This window comes from Rhagoletis pomonella, unplaced genomic scaffold (genome assembly GCF_013731165.1).
Source record: "Rhagoletis pomonella isolate Grant_MI unplaced genomic scaffold, Rhpom_1.0 Rhpom_scaffold_00011, whole genome shotgun sequence".
In the NCBI taxonomy this organism is placed as follows: Eukaryota; Metazoa; Arthropoda; class Insecta; order Diptera; family Tephritidae; genus Rhagoletis; species Rhagoletis pomonella.
In genome coordinates, this window is record NW_023458565.1 from 1,691,177 (window position 1) to 1,708,437 (window position 17,261).

The 17,261-nt window shown below is 35.3% G+C and overlaps 1 protein-coding gene across 1 annotated transcript in view; it reads right to left on the reverse strand.

The window, feature by feature from the left end:
* LOC118747100 (titin-like) overlaps nucleotides 1-8,251 on the reverse strand; it is a 37,858-nt gene extending 29,607 nt beyond the window's left edge. Inside the window, exon 1 of the mRNA XM_036481091.1 lies at nucleotides 7,891-8,251. The gene's annotated coding sequence lies outside the window, so the exon portion shown is untranslated. The remainder of the gene's footprint in view (nucleotides 1-7,890) is intronic.
* Nucleotides 8,252-17,261: the final 9,010 nt, after the last annotated feature.

The window sequence follows — 17,261 nt, forward strand, 5'->3', positions numbered from 1 at the left end:
TCTGAAATCCCACGTGATCTGTCAAATACTAATGCATGAAAATCCTACCCTCAAAAAAATCACCCGTTACAATACATGGGAAACTTTTTTTGATTTAAAAAAAAAAAGTATGTACATACAATACGTTTTTGAATCGCTTCACAAAGTTGGCTACTTGGAAAGTATTAGTAAGTATTTTAAATCAAAAAGCAGTCCACACTGTAGATGAAAATGAAAGATAAGTAAATTTTAATAAAATAAAATCTGTACATTGTTTTCCGTTTTCAAAAATAACCGTAAAATGATTTTGTTGACTCAAAGCACAGGTGGATGCCGCTCGGCATAATTATGCATATACTCGTACATATATGTACACAAGCACATACGAATGTATCTACATTAGCCCGAAACGGTTCCCTTGCGAAGTAAAAATTTTGGAATAATAACCTGACCTGCCATTAACATTTTCACCCCTGATATGTCCACCAAAAATTAATTTTTCTATTTATTGCCCTATTTGAAGATATAGTAGACCGCTGAAGGTGTATTTTAGACAATGGAAAACTTTTGTGGACCAGCTTTTCAGCTTAACTTAAATTACGTAACTGCGTTTATACTGAACATCTGGCTGGAATTTGATTGGCTACTCTCAGTTTAGAATAGCTGGCTCGAGCGTTTAAACTAAGTTTAAACCACAACTGTGCAGTGGAAAACTGGCCCTGAGTGTATATATTTCTGTCATGAGAAACCTGCTCATAAAAAATTCCCCAGCTGGAGCAGAAACCCGACCAAACGAAATATGTGGAGTATCAATTATACAGCCCCCAAAAAAAGGTGTTATGTACTTTTGACAGCTATACCTAACCCCCATTGATTTGATGCACTGAGCACGAATCCAAAGTCCGTTTTGCTCCATAACGTCAGTATTTTTTCCTAACCTCAAAAAACATGGCGGATATTATGGGATGCGTACGTTTTTTGAGATTAGGAAAAAATCCTGAGGTGGTGAAGCAAAACGGACTTTGGATTCATGCTCAGTGCATCAAAATTCAAGAATAAGGGTTCTTTCGACCACAAAATTCTCTCAAAATAAACCTCAAACTATGTGTGGAATTATAAAGTTTTTTCCGCGACTCTGCCTAATGCATATATGTATGTATGTATGTATGTACATCATTTGCATGCAATACTAAGATTCGGATGCTGCTATGGAAGGCGAATATTTTGAAGACCCGACAGAAATTTTTGGTCTTTGGCGCACTTGTACACTCATCCATTATGTTCCTTCCAATTTACCTGCTCATATGAATAATTGCGTTTATTTTCGCTTGCATGATTTCTACACACAGATATGTAGGTATGCACATAAATACATACACAAGTGCTACTTGCAGCTGCATATAGCGCACGGGAGCAGTAAAAGCAAAGTGAATTAATTTTTAAATTTAATTATTTCATATGTGTTAAGTGAATGCAACATGCAACATCAGCCTGATTCTCGTAAGCAGTGCATATGATCATACTGCTTACATACAAACATACATACATAAGTATGCACGCAAAGTCATTTTCGTTTTCGGTATTATTGGCATTTTTTTGCTTGATTAAATTTATCTACCTGCTGGTCGATTTGCCATAAATGTCAAATTTTCGAGAACAAGTTTTTATGGGTTTGCGCTTCTTTATGTATTTGAACATTCGAACCGCATATATGGAAGGACAACAAAATTACATGAGTGTATGTATGTATGTACAGCCATGTACATACATATGTACATCATGTAAACATCGAATCGACAATTCATCGGTATAGAATTGCATGCAATCAGATCTCATGTTTAACACGAAAATATCCGGTCATAAAGTTTAACAATTTTAAAAACTTCAAGCACCGGAAAGGTGGACGTAACTTGTTTTTGTTACATATAGCGAAGTGTATACATATTTTTGACCATTTTTCTTTTATTTGTTTAATGTTTATTAATTTTTTATAAAGGGATCATAGCTCATTAGACTTTTTCAAAAAAAAAAAAAAAAAAAAATGTAGTATTGAACTTTTGATGCAGTTTACTTCTACTTGACATGCAGATCATGGATCCATAGTATTGCCGCTAATTTTCATATGGGAACATTCCGCCATCTTGGACTTTAAGTTTTTGAATTAAAAATTAAATTTTCACATATAATATATACGATAAAAACCCCTTTTTTTGTAAATAATTTGCAAAAAGTGCAAAAAATGGGCACATTGTCATGGTTTTCGCCATTTTTCAACAAATACGAATCTCAAATCAATTTTAAAAAATTCAAATGGCGGATCCATATTGGATCTACCATTTATCATGCAAAAAGTTGAAATCGAGCGTAATTACCTGGCGTATGAGTGGCATGTTAAACAAGAATTTGATCTCTTGGCTCGTTTCTGTAACAATTCTCTACTAAGGCGAATTCATACATAAATTCGCCGCCTTGTTCTCTACTGCTAATGAGTAGTACAGAATGACGTATATTCTCTACCAGTAGAGAAATAATCGGTAGAGAAGACTTCCAGAAACGAGCTACTGATTTAGATTCTTAATCAGAGACCTTACTAAAAAACACTACAAATTTTCACCCAAATTCCAAACTTTTGTCTCAGAGGGTAAAGATTACCGTTGAGCTTTTATAATTTTTTGTAGCATTTACACAATTTAGTTTTGTATGGAAGAAACCCGCAACACCTTCGGCGAAAAAAATTCTAAAAAATCAACGGTAGTTTTTAGCCTCTTGAAACTTGCACATTATTAGACTAAAATTGAATGGGCTATAAAACTGTGTACTCGAAAAAATTCTAACACCTCTGAGGAAAAAGTTTGAAATTTGGGTGAAAATTTGTTGCGTTTTTCTGTAGTATTTGAAAAACTTTTAAACTTGGGTTTATATGAGTTTTGATAGAGAATGCACTGTATTTTAATTGAAGAATCCTAAAAATAAATTAATAAATACGAGTGGCAAACAATATTACTTTGAAATGGGAGTGCTATTGTATTGGCCAATTCGGTATATAGCTAAAGCTTGGCATGGGCTTCTGTGAGTCCTTTGATGCCAAACTAGGTTTCAACAACGCAAGTCTTGAAATTGATGCCAGTATAAGTCATTATGCCTAGCTAATTTTAAGTTAGAGATACGTTAACTTTGGCGGCTACCGATGAGGCGGTCAGCTCATTGGTTGAGAGAAAAATTTTTCATAAGATTTATGGGTCGCTGCTTGTTGGCGTTGGTCGATATCGTAGGCGATAAAATGATGAGCTGTGTGAACTTTAGGGCTGAGCGTATGATTAATGGGCCTTTTCACTATGGCGACAGTGAATATTACAGGAGTGAAGGATTCAGATTCAAACGAAAATATAGCGACGAATGAATGTAAAAATTCTGGCAAAGAAAGTTTCGATTTGGTGCTTGCTGTTTGTGGTAGAGGAATTAGTCGGTCTCTTCTACGCGGGAGAGACTAAGTGAAGGAAAACTCAATTGCCAGGCTTGTCGACAGAAAATACTGACCTGATTTTTGGGCTTAAATTTAGGGGTTTAAATTAAAAGTAAGTATACACATTCTTCGGGCATGGTGTCGTTATTAATTTGACGTATCTACATTTTGTTACATCTATGTACGCATTATTCAAAAGGTGTTAGGCGAAGTGTGAGCTTGCGGAGAAAATTTTGTGCAAAAATCAAGAAAAAGTATTTGTGGGCGAGGAAACATACGTCGAATCAGCCTTAAAGCAGATTCGCTGCGTTGAGTTTTACAATCCAACGAAGACAAATGGAGTCAAATATGCCTTCAAGCTAAAAATGTTGGACAAGTTCCTTGTTTTTACGAGCTTTATTGCTATTTTTTTGGCCTAATAAATACTTGGTGTAGACATCTGCCAGTGTGGCATGAAGAGCAAAAAAGTTCATTACCGCGGGCTCCATAAATCAAGAAATTTATATGAAGGAGTGTTTCCTATAACGTTTGCTGTCGTTCATAAAGCAACATAAAGACTCAGTTTTGTTCTCACCGGATTTAGCATTGTGCCATTACAGCCCCCTTGCCATGAACTGGTATGCCAGTCATGGGGTAAATATTGTTCAAAAGGACCACAACCCACCAAACTGTTCACAATTGCGACTCGTTGGAAATTATTGAAAGAAAATAGCTAAAAACGACAGATTATATCCAAAATTAGCAGAATTTCAAAATCAAAAAATATCGAATCCAAAGTATTGATACCTACTCATATCGATATGTTTGTATATGAAGATATTCCTTATGGACGAAATAAGTTAAATTTTGTTTTTCATGAATAAGTTAACTACTATCTGGTAATCCTAAACTCCAAACTATACTACTTAGGGCCGTTTTCTCATCTAACCTTTAGTTTACCGGCCACTTTATCGTCTCGATATACGACTTTTCGTTTTCTCATCAGCGCATTAATTTCTCGAATCGATAAACTGTTGCTCACCCGATGCAACCTTTAAAATTTGTACCCAACTTTAAATTTTGGTTTGGTTTTGGTTCATGAGTCAGATATATTAGATATTTCAACCAAGGTTTTGGTTTTTGCTAACAGTTCCTCTTGCTCTATATTTGCTTATGTTGCATTGCCAACCTTTAAAATTTTATGACGAATGTAGTGAAGTTTCACTCCCGGAAATGTAGTGAAGTTTCACTATACGGAATAACAAATTAATTTTTACCGGCAAGGTAAGAAAACGAAAACACTTTAAAGTGAGGAACAATTTATCTGCCCTGTTAGTAAAGGCAACTTTACTGCTTACATTAGAAAACGGCCCTTAGGCTTAATGATGAATGGTATTTAACATACACAATTTATTAAACAAGATTAGATAAAAGACTGTTAACCTCGTTTAAGGGGAAAAAATTGCTCATAAAATATTTCTGGGAAAAGGTCTTCTTTTGTGGTACTTCCCAAGAATAGAAGTTCTTCCAAAGATTTATGTACGGTGGAAATGTACTAATATGTACAATAATTATGAGCTGAAGATTTAAATACGAGTGAGTGAGCGTTGAACGACTGTGCTGAAAATTCATCGAGTTCACTCTTCCCCTGGAACAGTCAAACAATTGAATAGGGTTGTCCGACTTCACTAGAAAGTCGACTTTCGACTTTTCGATCGACTCTTTACAGTCGACTTTAAAAGTCGACCGATCCACGAAGAAAAGTCGACTTTGTTCGACTTTTTTCGACTTTTTTAATACAAATAAAACGTATTAAGTACACTCTGCATTTAACTCATATATTAGCTATAAATATAAGAGTCAGAATACGCCAAAAATATCATAATTTCCTAGTGGTCTTTGGAATAATCTGTAATTTAGTGAAATTCAATGCTACGTAAAAAAAACACACTAAAGGATTTTTAAAAATTTTGAAAATTGTTCCAGTTATGCAGCATGAAAATGTTGGTTGTGAGGGTTTTTAACAATTATATTTTTGAAAAATAATTTAAAAATTTTTAAATTTTCACAAAAAAAAAATTCTAAAAATTTTTTGAATCGATATTTGGTAGTTACGGACAACTTTTTGAAAAATGTGGCTTTCGATGGAGCAGAATTGGCGGGTATTTGTAGAAATATAGTGCCACTTTATAAGCATGGATAAATGTGGGAGTAGCCCAGACAGCTAGTGGATTGGGACTATCCACACGACTAATGTCGCATATTAACTGGAATCTTACCAGCAACGTTTTTAGCGGTGTTTAAAATGTTGTACCTTACGGTTTGGTCAAATTCGAACCAAAAACTGTCTGTAGGAACTTACATAAACTCATGCTGAAAAACTTTCTTGCATGAAATTTTTCAAATAAATCCCTATGTTTATCTTACCTCATTATAACTGAAAATTGTGGAGACAAACGATTAACAAATTTGAGGTATTTGTTTTCGTATAGTAATTTTATGCGCTGCTCTTAAATCTTTTGACAATGTTGTTGTACTGTCATTAAAATTCATTTCTCTACCACACTTTTCAAATTTCACTTCAGTTTTATTGGCAATTTTTTTTTTAAATACGACCAAATAGCACTCCGCGCCCTTGTTAGAAGATCAGTTTTTATATGCAAATAAATTAAAAAAAGTCGAGAGTCGAAAGTGAAAAGTCGACTTCAGTCGACTTCCATAAACTGAAAGTCGATCACTAAAATTCGACTTTCAGGAGTAAAAAGTCGATTATGGTCGAAAGTCGAAGTCGACTTTGCCATCCCTACAATTGAAGCGTGTATTGATTGCACTATAGCCAGATTTGCTGAGTTGCATACCCTTTAATTTTAAAATCCTTGGGAGATCCTTTGATGGACTATCAAACTGGGTACTCTCTCTAATCGTCTTCGGCGTGAGCGTTTGCGTCCTTAGAACAATTCACCGTATTATTTTTTAAAATTGTTTTCAAGTTATTTGTTTAGTTGAGATTGAAAAGTATCAAAACCTTAGGAACGAAAAATTTTACACAATTTGCAGTTATTCGCAATAAAGAGCCAGTCTGAAAGAACGAAATGCATATCCGAACTCGTCGACCTAAATACTTATGTTCTACAAAAACGAATGCCTCTCTTGTCTTTTGTCTGAAAAGTTTTTTTGTGGACTTATGGTACCTGGATATGTCTAAATAATTAACGAAAATTATACTAATATAAGTGTAATTAGTAATTTTTATCCTACAAATCGCTAATTATGATTAAGCTTCATGTTTTCTTTTTTTAGTTTTCCCTCATTGTTCGCTGACTGAAATTATCTGTCCAAGCGTTCCTGCTCGGTAATGTTGTTTCAAGATTATCTTTTCTCGTACCCTACAATTTCCCGGAATGTCACTCTTTTCTGCTACCCATATAAACGTAAGTCCAATGCAACTAAGAGGGTCTCTAATTGCCGCTTGTTTATCACAATTTTGGGCAAATTGTCTACTGTTTTTTTAAAGACTTCTTCCTGACAAAAAAGCTACGAAAGTCTGAAAGCACAAACTTGATTAAGAGCTCTTGACAGTAGTCTCCTCCGTAAACCCTTCCATCATGTTCCGATTCAGAGAAAGTTCACTGCTTTCAAAGCTCAATATACCTTGAGGGTATGTGTGCAGTGAAAGATTAGCTTGGAGACATTTTTGGGGACGCAGTGATCAGCAGTGTAATCAGGGACGAAATCCAAACATTCGCTTATTCCGAGACGATATCGATGCATTCGGTTTCACTCAGCCTGATTGCAGCACGTGCTGCGTAGTTTTGTCTACAATGTCAATAGGCGTCCACGCGTGTGAACTTAGCTTCGAACAAATTAAATTATAGCTGAGTACGTTCTGAGCATGTATGTATGTATATAAAGTTTTGTGTTGTATGAAATAAAAAATTCCATTTCTACCGGAATTTACATTTGTAGTTCGATTTCTTTATTTGTTTTTATTTGTCTTATTGACAAGTAAATTGCATCTCAATGAGTGTGTGAAAATATTTTCATGCGCATTTGAATCTCCATCAGAGTGGAACAGATGTTATTACTATCGATTGAATTGACGCGATCAAACGGCGCGGAAGTCATATGTTGTAAACAGAAATGAGGTGAATTCCAAATCTGCATCATCTCACTTTTAATTATGTATGCCAATACTTAAATTATTGTCAAGATATGTAGTTATTTGTAATGTATGAATCGCAATTATGTAGCGAATATTTTTTATGCACTTATTTTACTCAATATGGAAAATCACAGACACAGTTTGCAGTTGCGCAATTCAGTAACGGTGTTTTAATTTGTCAGAACAAAACAAAAAATAAATCTTGCAATGATCACGGATCGTAAACAAAGTTGAATAAACAAGGCGTTGTGACATGCGAAGGTATCATTAAATTTCAAAAAGAGCCATCAACAAACAAACCGTTTACCATCGCTGTGTTCGTAAGCGCGGATTATATTGCTGCTGTGCATTGTTGTTGTTGGCGGAAGATCACTTGTAAGTACATATTTGTTGCTACGCTATTATAATTTCATAGAACACAGTAAGATATTTAGCGAAGCATTACGCCTTTTACGGTTACGTTTTTGTTGCTTCATTCCCTTCTAACTGAGATCCACCGGAGATGTCGACGATTACGAGAGGAAAAAAAGATCATCGCAAATCAAAAACCGTATACTCTATGTATTCATTTATGTACAAAGTTATATGCGCGCGCGTATAGAGTGTTGTCAGCAGCACTTCATAGTCGCACAACGATAAGATTGTCACTGACAGCTGGCAACATTTAGTTGGTGCGTTTAAGCCGTACGTACTAAACACTTGCAACACAATGAAAAGGAACAGCCAGCCATCGACGCAAGATCAACAGCTACCGCAAGCTGAAACATACTTATATATATGTACATACATATGTATGTATATACTAGGGTGGTCCAAAAATACATTCGTGGTCGAAACTTTCCAAACAAGGGCTCCAGAAATCTTGACGAAATCTTTTGGGGTATCTTATTTCTGTAAAGATTCTTTTACGAATCTTCAAAAAAAATATATATATATATGGAGTGCTTGACACGAGCTCGTAAAAAATTTCTGTACGAAAAATAAAGAAAATTCTGAAAAAATTGTGCAAGAAATTTTTCACATTGCAGCATTATTTTCATTGCTTTACCGATTTTCGATTTTATTCCGAAATTTCGTAAAAGAATCGAAGTGTGCACAGTTTATTTCATTTTAGAAATTCTTTAAAATTTCTCTACAATTCAGAATACTTTGAAAAAGATGGTTTGCAGGGAATTTTAGTTCTCACCCCCTTGCATTGCTATAAAAAATTATACCCCTGTTTGTTTTTTGTTTTGAAGTCAAAAAGTATTTAGAGGTCGGTCAAAGCGTTCAAAATTTTCCATGTCTATTATATGGGGAAACAATAAGTTTTCATAGAAATTCCAATTTTTGGGGATTTTAATATTATTAATATTACTGGAAGTCTCCTGAAGAGAAATAGGGTACACTTCTGAGATTTTTTGCAAGGTGATTTTGATTTTTTTTTTGGCCGAACCATAGTTTATTGACCTCGAGGGCTCCGTTCTTGTACTTATCTACCAGATCTCAGTTCCTACCACTCTAATGCTAGTAAATTAAATTTCGTTAAAAGTTATTATATTTTGCTAAGGAAATATTTCGGTTTCAAGGACATAAAATTTTTTGTTGCCGAACGTCGTCTTTTTACATTTCGTCATATCTTCGGCATTTACAGACCGATCTTTAAGTGTGATATATCGATATTTTTGTCACTTTATGAGATTTTATTTTTGTTCCAAAGTACGTAGGTTTTGTAATTAGCTAGCACATGTCAGTTCTTATCACCCTAAAGTACCACAGTAATGTCAGGTAAATAACCCTCGCCAAAAATTATAATTATCAGACTTTTTATAAGCAAGTACTTTGATTATTCCAGTAGAACTATTTTAAACTTTTAATTTTCATATTTTTTTTTTAATTAGTGCTGTAGAAGTTGTAATTATCTGGTCGGTAAGTACTGTAAGGGGGTATTTTATGTCGATGAACTTTGGAACAAAAAAAATTCCTACTCGAGACAAAAACATCGATATATCAAACATTCAGATCGGACTGTAAATCCCAACATCGATATATCAATCGTTCAGATCGGACTGTAAATCCCGAAGACACGACGAAAAATTTAAAAAGGAGGGGTCGCCTTTCGAGCAAATATCAAAATAGCCTTCGCGTCGATTAATTCCTTAGCAAAAGTTTAAGGATTTTTGACGAGCCTTAATTTACTGACATTAGGGGAGTAGGAACTGAGATCTGGTGGTTAAGTACTATAACGGGGTACTTGGGGTCAAAGAACTCTCGAATAGAAAAAAATCTTCTCCTCGAGGCATGAACATCGATATATCATACTTTGACCCTTTCATGGCCGATGTTTCCCATTGACAACAAACAAACATTTATAAGCAACATCTCATAACACTGTTCGGCAGTCGGAATTAAATGAAATCTAGGATTTCTCAAACTCAGGATTGAGTGCACTTTGGTGCAAATGAAGAAATATTGCTTGCACTTTTCCTTCATGTTAATTCTATGTTTTTTTGCATTAAAAGGCAGTCAAGCGGCCATTTTGTTTTCCAAAAATAAATTGCAAATTCATATTATTCGGACCCCAAGATCCCCAGAAAGGTCTTTTGAATGTATAAATAATTGCATTTAAGGATTCATACCTTTCGTGAATATAAAAAAATTTTACTTCAACTTAGTACTGCATCTTAAACTAGTTGTTTGGGAGCTACATATATAGACAGAGGAATCATACAACAAAAACTCGTACCTGAACAATCAGTGGTATGGAAGATATACTACCTTATAAAGCACAAATCTAAATGATTTTTACAGTAGGCTTTATCTTATCGATAAGTAAACACGGTACACAATTTCATGCCCGTAGTTGCCTACTTAAAGGAGCTATATCGCAAGAACTTTTTTTCTGAACAAACAGTGGTATAGGAGATACATGTAGCTTATTTTATTTATTTATTTATTTAAAGTAGTCTAACACAACAACCACAGGTTATATTTCAGTGTTAGATACTGAGAATATTACAATATAATACGATATTAAAATGTATAAAATTTGAACTTAACATCTAAAACTTATAAAATTATTCATAAAGTGTAAGATTGAAGAGAATAAAGAAAAAATACAGTAATTTAGCGGTTAGAGTTGGGGTGACTGACGCGAGTTAAATAGTTACAAATTTTCATTTAGTCAGCATAGTGTCTAAGTAATGCTATTTTAAAGTGCAATGTGTCCTTAATAGCCCTGAGTTTAAGGGGTAATTTGTTCCATAGGCGAATAGTATAGACGAAAAACTGACGCTCAGATATGACAGAATTGAATTTCAGGTGCAAAAGCTGTTGTAATCGTGACGATTGAGTAATTTGAAGACGATTTTTGAGATGCGGATGCTCCTCTGAGAGTAAGATTTTCTGAAGCATTGTAAGGCACTTGAGCTTCAGCATATCGTCGAGTGATACTGAAGTTATCTTGCGAGCCCATTGAGAAATGTGGTCATACCGTTTTTTGCAATATATATACCTGGCGATGTTATTATAAAGCACGTTGAGTTTTTTATTGCATTGACTATCGCTGTTAGCATAGAGTTCGCAACCGTACAACAGCGTTGGTAGCAAGTAAGATTTCGCGATTAACATTCTAGTGGGCATCGGCGTTAGGTGTTGTGTTGACCATAAATACCTTAGCATAGCATATACTCTACCAATTGTGCTATAGACATGATTATCCCACGTTAGTGTTCTGTTAAATAGTACGCCCAGGTTCTTAGCTACATCAACATATGGTATCACAGTTCTGTTCAATGAAACTGTATCATAAACGTTGAGGTCAAAATGTTTTTTAAAAATAGCAATACATTGGGATTTATTTGGATTTAAGACCAAACCATTGTTACTTGCCCACTCGTGAACGAGGTCTAAATCACTATTGAGGTTCTGTATGCATAGGTTCAATGAGTGAAGTGGGCAGCTCAAATACAATTGCACATCATCAGCGTACATTTGAATTTTATTGTGCTTTAATACCTTCGGCAGATCGTTGATGTACAAAACAAACAGTAAGGGGCCGAGAATCGACCCTTGAGGAACTCCTTTAGATATGGAAAGAGAACTTGACATTGCATTGCCTATGTTGACTGCTTGCGATCGGCCGAAAAGATATGAGCTAATTAAGTTTACAGCCGAAGATGAGAACTGAAATAAATTCTTTAATTTGAGACACAGTAGTTTGTGATTTACTGTATCAAAAGCTTTGGAGTGGTCAAGAAGAGTAAGCAAGGTTACGCGATTATTGTCCATATTTATTCTAATGTCATCTGAAACGGTAAGAAGCGAAAGGGTACAGCTTTTCTTATGCCTGAAGCCAGATTGGTAAGCGCTGACCAGGGAATTTTTAGATATAAACGAGTCAATCTGCTGATGCATTATGCGTTCTAAGACTTTAGATAGATATGGGAGAATCGCAATAGGTCTATAGTCACCATTTGATTTCAGAATGGGTATTATTTTGGCTTTTTTCCAGCAGTTGGGGAATACAGCTGATGTAAGAATGTTATTTATTGCGTAGGTAATATATGGAAGAAGTTTCGGGAGCAAACATTTGAAAAACTTCGGATGAATGTCATCCAAACCAGCGGCGTTGGATTTTATAGACAGTACTGACTGGACAACGTCACACTCATCAACACAATTAAAGCTGAAGTTTGACAGCGACCTATACGGATTACAGTTATAGAGCTCATATGCAATATTTTCAAAAGTATTCGAGGAGTCAAGGAACTGCTTATTTAAATCATTTACATTTACAGAATCAAGGACTTGTGCCTTTTCTTTTCCAATCCCTATTTCGCGAATTCGCTGCCATTTTTGCTTTGACCCAATTGCTGCACTGAATCTTTGGTCGTAATACATAATTTTTTGGGTTTTTATTGCTTTAATTGTCTCTGTTCGAAGAGTTTTAAAGTCGCTGTAAAGGACATCTGTCCTATGGCGCTTCCACTTTCGGTATGCTCGATCTCGTTTTGAAATTAACGTTTTGATATGGCTATTAAACCAAGGACGGCATTTATCCGAAATAGTTTTCGTAACAAGCGGCACAAATTGATTAAAAAGGCTTTTAATATTAGCTTGAATAAAGTCAATTTGGTCATTTACTGAAACCATTGTGTATATGGATGCCCAATTCACAGAGTCGACATACTTCTCAAGGTCTTCATATTGGATATGCGCAAAGTCGCGGTAAGAATAGTACTCTGTTTTGCTTGTCAACTCGAAATCAAAAATGAGGTAAATAAGATCGTGCTTAGAAAAGCTTGAAAGATCGAGTTGATCATATAAAAGTACTTTGTTCTTATTATTTACAAAAAAGACATCAAGTAGCGAGCTATTGGTATTTGTAAAATGAGTGGGAATCGAACAGTTCACGGAAAACAACCCCAAATTCCTCATTGCCAATGCGAAAGTGTCATCGCTGAGTAGATCAGAATTAAAATCACCGGCTATTACGATATTGTTAAAAGACAAGGTAAGTTCTTCCAAATAATCAACAAAGTCAACAAAATTAATGTATTTATTTGGCCTGTAAACACAACCTAAGAGGATTTTATTTGATTTTGTTGTTATTTGTAAGAATAGATACTCGATGGGGTTGCTACCCTCTGATTTACAATGAAGCTTGCATGAAATACTAGATTTTACAAACATGGCAACCCCGCCACCGCGCTCAACTCTATCTGACCTAAATAACACATATCCATTAACAGAAACCGACTCATTATTGTGCCAATAAGAAAACCATGTCTCAGAAACGCATATAATATCAACGCCCGAATGTTCAAAAAGGTACCTGAATTCGTCAATTTTTTTGGGCAAACTTTGAGCATTAATATGGCATATTTTCAGCCCAAGTTTTTGTTTACCCAAAATTCGTATCATGTTAAAATTATCGCCTTTGGAACCGCAGAAGCTATTAAGACTCATATAAAATGAAAATGAAAGTCAAAAGGCATGGAACACTGCACTTTAAGAGCGTACCGAGAATAAGCTGGAAAAGCAAATTGTAAATAGTCAACATACTGTCAGTCAAGCTGCAAGAGATAGAAAAGAGAAATAAGAAACAAAGAGAGATAGTTTCGAAGGTATGCTTAACAAGCATAGTTTGCTTAATAATAATATTTTCTAACTGCTGTGTTATTCGATGCTATAAACTTTCATTTGTTGACTGCTGCAATTCGCTCTATGTTATCTACGCTTGTCACATTTACTGCCTCGCCTTTTGTTTGCACACGAACATAAACATGCCCACGGACGGAGAACACAGAAGTAAGCCGCTTTTGTCTTCTTAGCTCAGTGCCAAACTGCATGACTTCGCGATTTCGCTTTGTCAGGCATTCGTGCAAATATATTTTGTCATCTGCACTCTGACCAATGTCGCGAAGAGTAAGCGGTCGTTTTTTCGTTTTGCAGAACTTCGCAACTGCACTAAATAACGCACAACGGTCACCAGCAGAGCCAAGCTTAGCGATGATAGGCACGGCTTTGCTGTTGTCATTATTATTATTGCGAGCACGGAAAATTGCACGAACAGGTGGAGTCTTTATCTGAACTGTGCGACAGAGCTGAGCAAAACATTCAGTCAAGCTCTCGTTTTTTGTGTGGGGGATACCTCTTATGATAAGATCTGACGACACTAAAGCATTCTGACATTCGTCGACTTGTGCACTTAGTACTTCGACATCATTGCGCAGTTGTTGTACTTTTGCGCATTCTTTCTCTGCTCTTTCAACTCTAGCTTCAATGTGTTTTACAGAATTGTTTAAGTTTGCTAAGCCCGCCGTCAACTCACCAATCCTCTGCATAACACGTTCCTCGGATTGAGACAAACGAGATGTTAGCTCACAGATGATGCTCTCCTTTTGCGCTTCTATCTTCGTTTCTAGCCGTGCGAGCCAGCTCGGTGTTGGTGGACTATCACACTTTGCGGACTTGTTCTGCATGTTCGCTATTTGAAGCGGAGATGAAGCTGCTTGGCGGGATGATTTAGTTCTTGTTGTCACACTATTAATACTCATTTTTACACAAATCCTTAATTGATATTTTAGAGTTTATTGAGTCGATTTGTTAAAACCTTTACTTATTTACTGTGTGAAAGTTTATGGCAATATTGGCTGTGAAAAATCACGGAAAATTCTATAAATACTGCAGCGCTAAATCACACACGTCAGCTTGCGAACACGAACATCACAGGAGCACCAATCTTGACGTTCCCACGACAGTCGGGTCTACGTAACCGGAACGACCCAGATTTATATCTGGTCAAGGACTGTCACTCCAGCAACACTCCCCAAAATGTCTTTGGGGAATTTGTATGCTGCTACAACAACAACAGCACCAATCTTGAAGATTTTCTCAGTAGACTACGAATGATTGCTTAGAAAATAGTTGCCGAAATCGCTCGGTTATAGCTATCCAAGTGAAGGAGTTTAAAACAAAAACCCATATCTGAAAAATTTGGTTATGGAGGCTATAGGTTAAAGTGAACCGATATTTAATTTTCGCCGTCAGCTTTCTGTTGATAATGAGTGAAGGTAGTGCAAAATTTCATGTTTCTAGCTGCATAAATGGAGGAGTTATAACAAAAAATCTCATATTTGAACAATCAGTTCTATGGGAGCTGTATGTTGTAGTGTTGCGATTTTTCCGGTCCCACATATAACTAATACGTTATGAAAATACACACGCTTACCAAATTTCAGTCGGATACCTCGAAAACTGAGGCACTAGATTGCAGTTCGACGCCCTGATCATTTTGGTATACTTTTTCATGGGTTCATCTTTCCTTCTTCTTTTGGTACGCACAAACATCGGACCAATCCTTCAATACCATTTCATGGTCATGAAGCGTATACAAATTTTAAGAAGGGGGCCCCAGGTAAGGAAAAAAATTAAAAAAAAAATGAAATCGCCTAGCAAAAGTATTTTAAACTCAGCGGTGTACGGCGGTCTGTTTTTTCTTGCAAGGTGGCTCGGTCTAATGTACATACATATACGTACATACATATGTGTGAATATACAAGAAAACAACAGCATGGAATGTTTATAAACATTTTCGACGCACTACTATGTAGAACTACAAGTGTTACTGGTGGCGGCTTTTAGCGTTGCTGGATTGCATGTCGTGTTGCCACAACATTGCAAAGGAGTGCGAACGCTCAATTTCTCACTATAATTTGCAATAATTAAATTTAAACACTACATATCGAGGCTGATCCCCATTCGGAGTTTTTTGTACTTCTTTTGTACTTGTATACATACATCCATACTACATGTACATATAAAGATGCCACAGCGTATACTTGCTTGCCGTTTGCCGCTGCTTGTTTGGAACATCTTTGTGGCCATTTAAATTTAATCGCCTAACTTCTGGTGTTTGTATTTTGCTTTCGTACATGATTTACTTGGTGCTGAGATATTTATGTTTATATTAGGGCTGTGCGATTATTCGATTACTCGAGCAAGTTGGTTAATCAATTATTCGGTTAATCAATTACTCGAGTAATCAAGATTTTGATTACTCAAAACGATGATTAATCGAGTTACTTGAAATATGATTACTTGAAAAAAATAATTTTGCTCGTTAACAGAGTTTGCTTTGGAAAATGCTAATTTTCTTTTTTACATTCTGTATATGAAAAAAATTGTTTGCTTTCATTTTTGAAAACAGAAACGTTGTTTTCAAAGTATCAAGGAACTTTAACTACTTTATACATATGTAAAGAGTTGAAATGTTGATTACTCATTTTACTCGAAATGTTGATTAATCATAAAGCAAATTACTCAAATATTTTTGTTTTTGGTTAATCAAAACTCTTGATTACTCGAGTAACTGAACTTTTGAGTAATCATAATTTCCAATTAATCGAATAATTGAGTTATTTACTTTATGATTAATTAAAATTTTGAGTAATCAATTAATCGCACAGCCCTAGTTTATATACATACAAGGTTTATTTACATGTATATGTAATTGTGTTATTACAATGATCTGCAACAGCTTCTCCTTCTCTACAGCTACTTCTCTCCCTCGTCCACAGCGTTGTTATTTGAGCTTCTTCTAAAGAAGATATATAGTTACATACATACATATGTATACATATGTACATGAATATCCACACTTGAATTTAAATATCTAGATATTTATGTATGTATGTATGTATGTATGTATGTATGTATATGTATGTATATGCAATTAATTTTTGCACTATTAAGAAATTATTAAACTCACTACATAGTAAATACATACAATGTTTACTGCTTGGGGCTCATCTTCTTCTCGCTAAGTTTTATCTGTTTTTTTTCAGTATTATTTTTTGTTCTTTGTTGCGGCGTAATTGGACCACTTTCTGACGTACGTCAGACTGCCATAAGCAGTGGGTCAGCAAAAGCTTCTTTTTCATGCATGTACAACTATGTAGTACGTATTAAATATACATATATATAAAAAAAAATTGTGTAAATTTCCTAGCTAAAAGGTAGGTTACTGATAACCTACCTTATTATTCGCAAAATTACATGCTCGACGAATAGTTTGTTTAAATTTCGTACTTTTTGGAGTGTACATAATATATGTAGCTGATGTGGTGTGCGTAAATTTACTACGAAAGTGTGTACAAGCTACAAAATACACATCTGCTATTTGATTTCACCCGT